Consider the following 13,843-nt stretch of genomic DNA (forward strand, 5'->3'; position numbering starts at 1 on the left):
AGTTCAGCACTTACTAAGCACCGATGAAAAGATTCAAACCACATTGAGAACTACCAGATAGAGATGTTTTCCCCACGTGTGGCATCAGTTCAAAAGCAAATAGCCTCCCAGGTCATAACCAAAAGGCTGGAAGACACCACTGAGCAGTAAACATTAGGGAGACACTGGACCTTTTCCATCTTCCCCACCAGAAAGCAACCACACACTTTGAAGAAAAACGGAGCAACATGTCCCAGACAACGTCATCTATTGAAAGGCAAAGCACTGGCACTCAGATGAAAGGATTCAGTTACAAAGCTACACCCAAACTGATCAGATTCTCCATTCCAATGAGCCTCACACTTCAAATCAACCAGAACTTCATTGCATGAAAATGCTCATCCCTGTTAGTTAAGGGAATTACTGTCCGAAAGACACTGTCAGGGATTCTAGCAGGCTCTAGGGCTACCTGTCCTATACAGAACTCTCGTACATCCTTCTAGCATAGTTCTGGAAGCTGAAATACATTGCAAAGTGATGTTTACAGATTTCTAGATTCACTCTATCTGCTGCTTTGTGCTTTGTGGAGTGCAAGCTAGGCATAAACTTGGGCAGGAGGCTGTTGATTAAATAAAAGAAGAGAAGAATGTTAAAAGGACAAAAAGAAAGAAAGAAAGAACCAACTGTCAGACCATCAAGTGTATGAGACAAGTCCAAAGGGCTACATTTTCCTTTTCTACCCTGGCCATTCTGCTTGAGTCTCTTCCACTGCTGATTTTGGGACACAGTCCAGGCCATTACAAGCAAATCCAGTGCTATCTTGAGACTTGCAGAAAAGTTTGGGACTACTTCAAATTACCCATCATTTTTCTTCACCAGGGGATTTTGTAACTTTGTTAGAAGTATATTTTGATCCACAGTAAGATGACTTGCAGTAACTCTGCCATTTGGGAAAGACAGTTCATAAGAAATGCTTAAAATTCTGTATTTCCTTTTAGTTGAATATTTCATTTTCTTCATTTTGACTGTAACTTATTTCTTTCCATAATATATCAGTAGCCTCCTTCTGGTACAAATTTTCAGGAATCTAGCTCTATATTGGAATAGTAGAGAGTTCTTTCCATACTCAAACAAGTCATTTGTTAAATTTTTGATGGCCTAGGAACAGCTGAATCAACCCCCTCCCCACCCCATATTCTAACATGTGAGTTCTTCACCTTTGGTTTGGGGTATTTAATTGAAACAATGACATCTGAAAACTGCTGGAGTTTCAGTCATGAGTTACACGATTTAGGGCTAAGAGATGAGTCACTGAAGAATATTTGCCATTCAAGCACAGGACCTGGATTTAGCCATCAGAACCCATGTAAAATGAAGTCAGATATGGTAGCACGGGGTTGTAATTCCAATACTGTGGAGACGGACACAGGTGGATTTCTGGTGCTTGCTGACCAGCCAACCTAACCTAGTTCAGAGTTCCAGGCCAGCAAGAGAAACAAAATGGATGACATTCCTTAAGAACTACATGTTTGTGATCTCTGGCCTCCACAAATGTGTGCCCAGCTGCACACATATATGCATCCATGAACATGTGCGCACGTGTGTACGTACACACACATGATTGGGTCTGCGGTATTATGGAAAGGATCCTAAATCTAGAACAGAGCACACAGAAGACAAATTTGTGTCTTTGGTAACTGGCCCTTGAAAACCCCATTGGGCTCAGCCTTAGTTTCCTCATTTATGAGACAAGGACAAATCTGCTTGGATTCATTAAAGTGACAACTGTTTCACATGAGACTGTGTTGCACTTTGGGGATGTCCTGTCTCTTTTCTTTTATTTCGCTCTTTCCCTCTTTCTCCTAGCACCCTCCAAATGTAGTTCTTCCTGTGAACCTTTTACCGAGTCCATGAAATACTCAATTTCCCCCTTCCTGCTCTTAACCCCCTCACTGAGGCTTTCTACAATGCTTTGAGTTTTTTCTCAAATCTAATCCCTCCTGTGCAAATCTTGTGTTCCCTATGGCACCTATCATATTGTATAGTTTCTAATAAAATATATGAAATGAGGGTTGGGGATTTAGCTCAGTGGTAGAACACTTGCCTAGCAAGCGCAAGGCCCTGGGTTCGGTCCTCAGCTCCAAAAGAGAGAGAGAGAGAGAGAGAGAGAGAGAGAGAGAGAGAGAGAGAGAGAGAGAGAGGATATTGGAATAAATGCAGGTCTAACTCTGTTTGATTTTAATTTTTTATTTTAAAATACTGTGTCAGATCTACCAATCCATATGTCACCAGCTCAGATACATTTCTAAAACATATTTTAAAGACTCTCGAATAAAATATCCATTCTTGTTACTCTGTCATACCCTGATAAATGTTTGATAACCATTTCTCCATAGGGTAGATAGCACGCTTGATCCAGACCTTATTTGTACTGTGGAAAGGGTCTCATTATGGCTGATTTGGCATCACAGAAGCTACACTAGTATTCTCCTGGGTCGCCCATCTATGGAGCTATCTTTTATGAATATATGTTTTTAAGTGGACACGCTATTTCTGTCACTTTGAACAAGCATGTGGTACACTGTGAGAGTCCGCTTCACTTCCCTACGCTAACACTTACATTGTCACCACATAGACTGCTCATCATCACTCAGTTCTTCCACGTAGGCAGATCTTAAGCCTACAGAGTGACATCCAACAGCTAACACAATTTTTGAGAACATATTAGTTGCATATCATGACTGAAACTTCAAGGCAACAAAACAAGACAAACAAAGAAACAAAACCCAAGCAGTTTTAACACTTTTTTCTAAAATATGTTCACAGTGACTCATAGCTCTAATGCTGAATAGGCTGCATTGTTACTCATATTATATTCAAGGCCATATTTCTAATGAATGAAAAACCAAGAGTCCATTTGAATAATGTTCTGAAGTTTAACATTCCTGCCTTTATCTTCCATAATTAGGCACAAGATTTGATTTTTTTTTCCTTGACCTTCTTTGGACACAGTTGCTCCACCTGAGGAACAGAGCTGAAGTGTATACTAGCTGCTTTCTTATGTCTAAAGATGTAAAAGTGGGCATTACAATGTAGGCATATGACTAACACAGTTATGTGAAAGAGGATGTCCCTCCTAGGGTGAAATACCTGAACACCAGCTAACCAGTTCATGGTCCTATCTTGGGACATTTAGGGGCTACAGCATTACTGGTTAGAAATTGTCACCAAAGGTGGGTTTTTGAGATTTAAAAAAATTCCTTCTACATTGCTAGCTCTGCTTCCTGCTTGCAATTGGAAAGTCTGAGCTCTCAGCTCCCTGTTCCTGCCACACTGCCTGCTGCTTTCTGCCGTGTTTCTGCACCATGATGAACTCTTAACCCTCTGGAATCATAAGGAACAATTAATTCTTATCTCCTGTAAGATGACCTGGTCGTGATACTTTATCACAGCAACAATACCAACAGCAACAACAACAACAACAAAAAACTAATACCACTGCCCTTGGTCTTTGTGTAGTTGTGTCTTTGTGGAGTTTTGTGAAACTCCAGAGAGCACTCCATTAAAGCATAAACCTTACAGGTGTGAGCTAATCAATAAACTTTGTGGAATCTATCTCGAAATGGTATTGTACCCTTGTCTCACTTCTCCATTTCTCAGAGACTGACAATTCAAGGCCTGAGAAATGGGTTTAATCATCTGTTCATGCTCCCATAATATGAAGTTAATCAAAGTTCATACTTTCATAATATGATTTGGAAAAAAAAGTCAAAATAAGATTGTTATCTGTGCCCTCAGTTTATAACACTCATATGCCTGCTCATCCTTGCTAGGCCACTGATTATTCAACCTACTAGATTCTAACATCCTCGGATAACACAGGGTTGATGTATTACCTGCCTGTAGATATTATAGAAAGTTGAAAGGCTTGTTGTGAGCAGTGTTGACGCTGCTTTGCATGACCTCTACTTGCAATGGAATAAACGGCAACTTTGAACTAGTGCGAATCAGGAATTCAGGCCTGGCTTCTAACCTCACGCTGTTCATGTGTCAAATGTGAGTAGAAACAGCAGGAAACCGGCCTGCTCTTTCTAATTACAATTATGATAAGAGTTTAGCACAAGTCTACTTAAAATTATATAAAAAAAAATAACCTTTCTGTGCAAGATTGGTGTTTTATCTCATTGTATATTCATATGATTGGGTTCATTTGACTGCTCAGGGGGGAAATGCCTCCTGTCCAACATATTCTTATTTAGGATGCTCTGAGGGGGAACCCATGTGCAATCACACATTGTCTCATTCTCATGCAAATGACACAAGCATAGAAAACAAGATGATGGGAAAAGGCCTTTCCTCTCTCCTCTCTAAAGCTAATCTCTCCCTCCCAGGGAGGCCACAAATCTTGGGTTCAAATAAAAGTCCTTTAATTGGGTGAAATCTCTGTGCAAAAACTAGTGCTATTTGGGCCAGCAGGCAAAGACAGTTCTCCATCTCACCAGGGACCTACAGGTTTTCAGCCAAACTGGGTCCTTCTTTTTTAACACTGCAGAGACTAAACATGTACCAATTAGTGAGGATCGACTTTCCCCTTGTTATTGTCTCATGTGCCAGTTTGGGGTAAGTGAGAGTGTGCAGGGAAGCTGATTCAAGTCATTGATTGAAGAACCATCGGATTGATTGATATTCGGCTGGAACAATCTTCATATTCATGCGTTGGTGTGCCACTTATGGAGCAGCAGTGGCAGAGAAAGGGAGCCAAGACTGTCAAGCATGCCACAGAGAGCTCGGCTCTTTGCAAGATATTTTTGGAGGCCAGGTGCCAATCACTCTTGGGGCCTTGCTTCTCTGAAAGAATTTCAGATGTGGACTTTAATTATAGTTCAGCAAAGAATGAACAGCAGAGACAGCCAAAGCAACTATATTCTCGGCAAAGTCAACCCTTGGCCACCGAAAATGTTTTAAATCTATTTCGGGGGCTTTTCGTTTCTGTCTAATGGCTGACACCAATGCTGGGTTGACAGCTTCGAGAAACTGGCTGTCATCATGCCAGGGAATCTAAGAGGTGGTGGCCATCTTCTGAAGAAGCTGAGCACTGATGTTCAACACGTACCCGACTGAGTCATGGTCGAAAGATTCCACAAAAGTTGACTCTGAAAAGCAAGCAGGACATGTTCAGGTTCGTCTCTGAATGCTTGAAGATAAGACTGGAAACTAGTCAGGAGTCCACAACTGAATGAGGACACGTTACACAGACACGTGTTTACATACGTGTTAAAAATCTCCGACTCCACTTTCATTGATACTTTCAGGTCTCCGTGGACTTCTCACGGGCTGGTTCCTCAATCATCACTTGCCAGGGCAATCAGTAATGTTTTAACATTCATTGAGCATGGAGTTCATCTTAGACAACGGTCCTTTCCTCGTCTTCACACTTGTAATTTAAAACCAACTTCTCAGAAAGAAGACACAGATAGCATATGTAACAAAGCAATCTAGCGTTAGAGCTTCAAGTTTCTCAGAAAGTCTTGAGCTCACCCAACTGAAAAGCAATATGAAGGTGGCATTTAACAATGTAAATTCAAAAGGCTGACTGGGGGATACCCACCCACAACCTGTATTCATGCACCCTCGCTGTGGCTTTGATGAAAACTATCAGGAAGCCAAGGCTTCATCTTCTTCTTTAGTTTTTGTAGATGGCTTTCCATTGGGTTATTACTAGAGAAATAATTTCATCTTTAAAAGTTACTTATTTGAAATAGGCCAACCAAACTGAAAATAAATGGAAGTGGCTTATCAAAAAATTTTCAAGATATCAACTCCAAGTTATTTATACTTAGCTTTAAAAACATAAAATTGACAAATATTAAATATAGTCAAGATATAATAATATGCAACGTTGCCATGATTACTGTAAACAAACCAATTACCACCAATCACTATCTTACCACACATGACATCACAGAACTTGTTCTTCACCTCCCAACTTCCCCATCTCTAACAATGGCTGAAAGATTTAGAAGACAGATTGGCATTCTCCAGAAGGGAAAAGTTTGATCATTTGAAGAGACACAAGGGTTGATTTCTACAAAGGAGCTCACCACCATCTATAGTTCCCATTCAGGTCTTTCCCCACCCTTTTCTGTTCTCCAGAGATTCTGCATTCCCAAGGTACACTTACACACAGACCAAAGTCTCATACACCTCACAGAAAATAAGTATTTTTTAAAAATGTATTTTGAATATCTAATATACTGAAATCTTTATGTCATATTACCCACCAAAGGATAAGATGCACATGATTTGCCCTACAGTATGATACATAGGATAAAATTACACTGGATACATAAATATAATCTGCCTAGTTTGTGTAATGTTAAAGTGTGTGTGTGTGTGTGTGTGTGTGTGTGTGTGTGTGTGTGTAAAACAACAATTAATGAAATAAAAAGTGAGAGCAAGGATAGGTATATGGAGGGTTTGGAGAGAGAAAATGGAAGGTGAAATGGCATATAGTCTTGAAATTTTAAAGTAACAATTTTTAAAATACACCAGAGATGAAATTATGCAGTTCTCTAAAATAAAATCTCCTAGTAGTATGGATTTCATGAGATCAGATCAGAGAGATACGAGTATGGCCTCATGTGTTTTGTAAAGCTCTCAAAAATCTCTAACACGAGGTTTTCCAGTTAATGACATAATAGGCAGACCAGTACCGTATTTGCTGATATAGCTTGAATAGTCACCAACACACTAGCAACCAAGTAAATTTAAATGATGGCTCTTTTACCATTTAGTAATTAGTACAATCGGTACAAGTATCCCACTTGATTTGAGGTAACAACAATATAAGGTCTGAGTTCCACTGACTTCTGTAATAACTGTAGGAGTTTCTCGTCTTACTAAACCCTTGTGAGGTCAGAAGAATTACTATTATCAGGCCAAAGCATCAGGAGACAGCTCACAGAAGTGAGTCCTAGGCTGGGTAACCTCTCTTAATCAATGCATCATAAGTCTTTTGTTGACATTTAGGACAGAGTCTTCCTGGGTCATATGGGAAGCAAAGGAGAGTTAGACTTTGCTCTGCCCACCATGTGCTTCTAGTACAGTAGCAGGGCAAGACTCAGACATGAGCTATAATAACTTGTAAGTGGAGTAGAAGATAACAAAGGCCAAATGAATATAAACAACATGGCATATTAATGGATACCATATATATGTTAAAGAGTTTCAGGGGTGTGGCTGCTTGAGAGAAGCCCTCCCTTTTTTTTAGCCATTTACAGTTGCTAGTACGCCTCATCACCTTTCCTGCACAAGAAACTGACAAGGGTCAGCAATAGACAGCAATCCATTTCCTGGTGATTGCACTCATTTGCTCCCAGAGTGCTTGCCTTCCTGGCCCTACATGCTGGCTGTCAATATCCATTGCTAGCTCCTTGGGTTGTCAACATTCTTAGATCCATTTCTCTGATTTAGTGAAATTGTTTCCTTCTGGACTTCGTATACTCAACCCTCCCTTGAGTTTTATATATATAAATGTGTGTGTGTGTGTGTGTGTGTGTGTGTGTGTGTGTGTGTGTGTGTGTATGAGAGAGAGAGAGAGAGACAGAGAGAGACAGAGACAGAGACAGAGACAGAGAGACAGAGAGAGAGTGTGTGTGTGTTTCAAAATGGGAATAGTAATTTCTCAGCTAAAGGGAATCTAAAAGTCAGTTCAGCTCCTGCCTGTCCCTGACAAACAGAAAACTGAGAGCAAAGGACAATGAATGTGAAAAGAACCTATAAAGATACCTGATGACCGGATTCAAGTCAAGCTCAGGTGATCAAGAGCTCAGAGCTAATGGTGTGAAGAATACTGATCCTCCAGGGTGATCGTGTCTAGAGGGACTAGTGGGAGAAAGCTCAAATGCTTCCCCTCACAATAGATTGTCAGAAAGGAAGAAAGCTCAGTTACATGTGGAATAAAAGTCTTCCTTTAAATCTGCCTCATAGCCACTTGAGATATAGCTCATGTGTTCAAAGCCAAGCAGAAAGAAGCATTAAGTGGTTCTAGTGTATATATGGCCAGCTATGATAGCTTGGTTATCTAGAGGGTTGGTGGTTTTACCCAATATCTTAAGAGAACAGCAAAACTCTCAGCTACCTGAAAACATAATCTGAAAAAAAAATTCATGATCCATATCACCTAGTGTCATCATTATTTCAGTGACTTCTAATGTGCCCTTTGTCCATAAAATAATGCATTAAATTAGAAAATATGCATAAAGAGTTCAGAGCAGTGCCTTGAATAATACTATGGGTATTATTAACTTCTGTAGAGAACATCTTGGTAACTCCTCTTGAAACACTGTTCAAGCAAATTACTCTTCCATGGTCTTTCAGAAAAATCCACAACTTCTTAGGGTTGATACCACTGATGTCAACAACACTGTGTGGAGCTTCTTTCTAAAAAAGAGGGGCTGAAAAATAAACACAGTGTCTCCAAGCTGCTACAAGCCAAGTCGTGTCTAATAGAGTTTCACAGGACAGAGATGTTCTCTCTGCTTGAAGTGTGTTAGCAGCCTACACCCTAATCTTTGACATGGTTTTCTACAAAATACTAATACTTCCATATGTACACACAGACTGAACAGGTGTGAATCTGTGTAGAGAGCCCATAGATCTTGGGTAGTGGAGCAAAAGTGAGTTGTTTAAAAAACAGAGGCTCATACATTGGTATCAGTCATTTGAAGGGCACATAAATAAAGAACTAACATGCCTTAAGCCACATTTTACCTGAAAAAAATCTTGACCATTTTTATCTGTACTGCAATTGGTATTTCCTGATTCTAAAACAATTATCTTAACATATAATTTTACAGAGGACCAAAATAAAGGAAAGAGTGGAGAATGTTTTGTTGCTGTCGTTCTGGATTTTTTGAGAGAGAATCTTACTGTGGAGACTAGTAAGTCCTCAGACTTACGCTATTCCTTCTCCATCTTCTTAAGTACTGGGATCACAGATGTGCCAGTCTACCAGGCATAATAATTAGTAGAATTTGAGCATTAAAATATTTAAATTGGATATAAATTTAAGAAATGGTGTCAATAAGAACAGGCTAAAGATTCTTGCTATCTCCTTGTACAGTGGTACCTAGTAATGGATCCAAAGTGCTCCAAGTACACATCTCAGCACTTACTTAAATAATCACATCTCTGTCTCACTTAAATAACTAATATGAAAAGAGGTCATGTTTCATGATACATATCTGTCATTTCAGACTATTCTTAGAAAGCCCAGGAAGGACTTTCCCAAGGGAAAGGGTCTAGTTGAAATTGTAGGATGCTTCCTTGTGACTAGAGCCAAGATCATATATTTAAAGTAAATAAAACCAGATAAGAAACAATATCTGTAGAAGAAGCCTCCCTTAGTGTGTGATCACATAAGCTTTATCTGATATTGTTCCCTTCTATTTTGTTATCAATTATGTTAACATAATTTGAATTCTATACATTTATGGATGAGGTCAAATATTCTCAGGCCAATATTATCCTCCTTTAGTCTTCCTCACTGACTACATGTTTTCATTGATATGTAAAGGTTCTAAAGAAGCAGAAACTGAGAGGGCAGATGCTGTGATAGCAAGAACCATTGATAGTAAGGGGGAAGAAACAGAGAGAGGAAGGACTCACATCATACCACAGGTCAAGTGCTAAAGCACTAGGCAACTACAAACTCCCAAAGCTTACCTTCTGTAGCTATGTAAGCTCCTTCACAGAGTCCAGTCATCCTTTGTGGTTCTTCTTAGATACAGGTGAAACTCATGACCCTTGGAACTGTGAATGGCTCTTTAGAGTGGCAGATATTCTGCCCGTGTCTTAGAAGAAGGTTAGCCCAGACCCTGTGAGAGAGAGACCCAACCGCCTGGTCAGGTGGGCACTCCTGAGGCTGCAGAGCGGAAGAGACCACCAACACTGCTCACCCCTGCCCACATCCCTGGCCCAAGAGGAAACTGTATAAGGCCTCTGGGCTCCCGTGGGGGAGGGCCCAGGAGCGGCAGGACCCCTGCCAGAGACACTGCCGGACCCTGAAGGAAACAGACCGGATAAACAGTTCTCTGCACCCAAATCCCGTGGGAGGGAGAGCTAAACCTTCAGAGAGGCAGACAAGCCTGGGAAACCAGAAGAGACTGCTCTCTGCACACACATCTCGAACACCAGAGGAAAAAGCCAAAGACCATCTGGAACCCTGGTGCACTGAAGCTCCCGGAAGGGGCGGCACAGGTCTTCCTGGTTGCTGCCGCTGCAGAGAGCCCGTGGGCAACACCCCACGAGCGAACTTGAGCCTCGGGACCACAGGTAAGACCAACTTTTCTGCTGCAAGAAAGCTGCCTGGTGAGCTTGGGACACACGGAAGCAGAATTTCCCTAGGACCGGGCACGTTCTGTGTTGACCGGAAGTCCCACACCCGTGGATCCCGGCCCGCAGCAGCTCTCTGCTCCCAGACCCTGTGAGAGAGAGACCCAACCGCCTGGTCAGGTGGGCACTCCTGAGGCTGCAGAGTGGAAGAAACCACCAACACTGCTCACCCCTGCCCACATCCCTGGCCCAAGAGGAAACTGTATAAGACCTCTGGGCTCCCGTGGGGGAGGGCCCAGGAGCGGCAGGACCCCTGCCAGAGACACCACCGGACCCTGAAGGAAACAGACCGGATAAACAGTTCTCTGCACCAAAATCCCGTGGGAGGGAGAGCTAAACCTTCAGAGAGGCAGACAAGCCTGGGAAACCAGAAGAGACTGATCTCTGTACATACATCTCGGACGCCAGAGGAAAACACCAAAGGCCATCTGGAACCCTGGTGCACTGAAGCTCCCAGAAGAGGCGGCACAGGTATTCCTGGTTGCTGCCGCCACAGAGAGCCTGTGGGCAGCACCCCACGAGCGAATTTGAGCCTCGGGACCACAGGTAAGACCAACTTTTCTGCTGCAAGAAAGCTGCCTGGTGAAATCAAGACACAGGCCCACAGGAACAGCTGAAGACCTGTAGAGAGGAAAAACTACACGCCCGAAAGCAGAACACTCTGTTCCCATAACTGGCTGAAAGAAAACAGGAAAACAGGTCTACAGCACTCCTGACACACAGGCTTATAGGACAGTCTAGCCACTGTCAGAAATAGCAGAACAAAGTAACACTAGAGATAATCTGATGGCGAGAGGCAAGCGCAGGAACCCAAGCAACAGAAACCGAGACTACTTGGCATCATCGGAGCCCAATTCTCCCACCAAAACAAACATGGAATATCCAAACACACCAGAAAAGCAAGATCTAGTTTCAAAATCATATTTGATCATGATGCTGGAGGACTACAAGAAAGATGTGAAGAACTCCCTTAGGGAAACACAGGAAAACATTAATAAACAAGTAGAAGCCTACAGAGAGGAATCGCAAAAATCCCTGAAAGAATTCCAGGAAAACACAATCAAACAGTTGAAGGAATTAAAAATGGAAATAGAAGCAATCAAGAAAGAACACATGGAAACAACCCTGGATATAGAAAACCAAAAGAAGAGACAAGGAGCTGTAGGTACAAGCTTCACCAACAGAATACAAGAGATGGAAGAGAGAATATCAGGAGCAGAAGATTCCATAGAAATCATTGACTCAACTGTCAAAGATAATGTAAAGCAGAAAAAGCTACTGGTCCAAAACATACAGGAAATCCAGGAATCAATGAGAAGATCAAACCTAAGGATAATAGGTATAGAAGAGAGTGAAGACTCCCAGCTCAAAGGACCAGTAAATATCTTCAACAAAATCATAGAAGAAAACTTCCCTAATCTAAAAAAAGAGATACCCATAGGCATACAAGAAGCCTACAGAACTCCAAATAGATTGGACCAGAAAAGAAACACCTCCCGTCACATAATAGTCAAAACACCAAACGCACAAAATAAAGAAAGAATATTAAAAGCAGTAAGGGAAAAAGGTCAAGTAACATATAAAGGCAGACCTATCAGAATCACACCAGACTTCTCGCAAGAAACTATGAAGGCCAGAAGATCCTGGACTGATGTCATACAGACCCTAAGAGAACACAAATGCCAGCCCAGGTTACTGTATCCTGCAAAACTCTCAATTAACATAGATGGAGAAACCAAGATATTCCATGACAAAACCAAATTTACACAATATCTTTCTACAAATCCAGCACTACAAAGGATAATAAATGGTAAAGCCCAACATAATGAGGCAAGCTATAACCTAGAAGAAGCAAGAAACTAATCGTCTTGGCAACAAAACAAAGAGAATGAAAGCACACAAACATAACCTCACATCCATATATGAATATAACGGGAAGCAATAATCACTATTCCTTAATATCTCTCAACATCAATGGCCTCAACTCCCCAATAAAAAGACATAGATTAACAAACTGGATACGCAACGAGGACCCTGCATTCTGCTGCCTACAGAAAACACACCTCAGAGACAAAGACAGACACTACCTCAGGGTGAAAGGCTGGAAAACAACTTTCCAAGCAAATGGTCAGAAGAAGCAAGCTGGAGTAGCCATTCTAATATCAAATAAAATCAATTTTCAATTAAAAGTCATCAAAAAAGATAAGGAAGGACACTTCATATTCATCAAAGGAAAAATCCACCAAGATGAACTCTCAATCCTAAATATCTATGCCCCAAATACAAGGGCACCTACATACATAAAAGAAACCTTACTAAAGCTCAAAACACACATTGCACCTCACACAATAATAGTGGGAGATTTCAACACCCCACTCTCATCAATGGACAGATCATGGAAACAGAAATTGAACAGAGATGTAGACAGACTAAGAGAAGTCATGAGCCAAATGGACTTAATGGATATTTATAGAACATTCTATCCTAAAGCAAAAGGATATACCTTCTTCTCAGCTCCTCATGGTACTTTCTCCAAAATTGACCATATAATTGGTCAAAAAACGGGCCTCAACAGGTACAGAAAGATAGAAATAATCCCATGCGTGCTATCAGACCACCACGGCCTAAAACTGGTCTTCAATAACAATCAAGGAAGAATGCCCACATATACTTGGAAATTGAACAATGCTCTACTCAATGATAACCTGGTCAAGGAAGAAATAAAGAAAGAAATTAAAAACTTTTTAGAATTTAATGAAAATGAAGATACAACATACCCAAACTTATGGGACACAATGAAAGCTGTGCTAAGAGGAAAACTCATAGCGCTGAGTGCCTGCAGAAAGAAACAAGAAAGAGCATATGTCAGCAGCTTGACAGCACACCTAAAAGCTCTAGAACAAAAAGAAGCACATACACCCAGGAGGAGTAGAAGGCAGGAAATAATCAAACTCAGAGCTGAAATCAACCAAGTAGAAACAAAAAGGACCAGAGAAAGAATCAACAGAACCAAAAGTTGGTTCTTTGAGAAAATCAACAAGATAGAAAAACCCTTAGCCAGACTAACGAGAGGACACAGAGAGTGCGTCCAAATTAACAAAATCAGAAATGAAAAGGGAGACATAACAACAGATTCAGAGGAAATTCAAAAAATCATCAGATCTTACTATAAAAACCTATATTCAACAAAACTTGAAAATCTTCAGGAAATGGATAATTTCCTAGACAGATACCAGGTACCGAAGTTAAATCAGGAACAGATAAACCAGTTAAACAACCCCATAACTCCTAAGGAAATAGAAGCAGTCATTAAAAATCTCCCAACCAAAAAGAGCCCAGGTCCAGACGGGTTTAGTGCAGAATTCTACCAAACCTTCATAGAAGACCTCATACCAATATTATCCAAACTATTCCACAAAATTGAAACAGATGGATCACTACCGAATACCTTCTACGAAGCCACAATTAC

The 13,843-nt window shown here is 41.0% G+C and overlaps 1 long non-coding RNA gene across 2 annotated transcripts; it reads right to left on the reverse strand.

Annotated features, from left to right (window-relative positions):
- Positions 1 to 2,232: 2,232 nt before the first annotated feature.
- Positions 2,233 to 11,049, reverse strand: LOC120098141 (uncharacterized). Of its 2 annotated transcripts, none has more exons than XR_015642501.1 (5): positions 10,769 to 11,049; positions 9,706 to 9,857; positions 5,251 to 5,431; positions 5,093 to 5,132; positions 2,233 to 4,827 (listed from the first exon to the last, which is right to left on the reverse strand). It is a non-coding gene; the product is annotated as an uncharacterized LOC120098141 (long non-coding RNA). The 2 variants fall into 2 exon arrangements; XR_015642500.1 differs by having other exon boundaries at positions 5,251 to 5,521; positions 10,769 to 10,999.
- Between the last annotated feature and the right edge of the window lie 2,794 nt (positions 11,050 to 13,843).

The sequence above is a fragment of the Rattus norvegicus genome, chromosome 18 (genome assembly GCF_021556685.1).
Source record: "Rattus norvegicus strain SHRSP/BbbUtx chromosome 18, alternate assembly SHRSP_T2T, whole genome shotgun sequence".
Taxonomy (NCBI): Eukaryota; Metazoa; Chordata; class Mammalia; order Rodentia; family Muridae; genus Rattus; species Rattus norvegicus.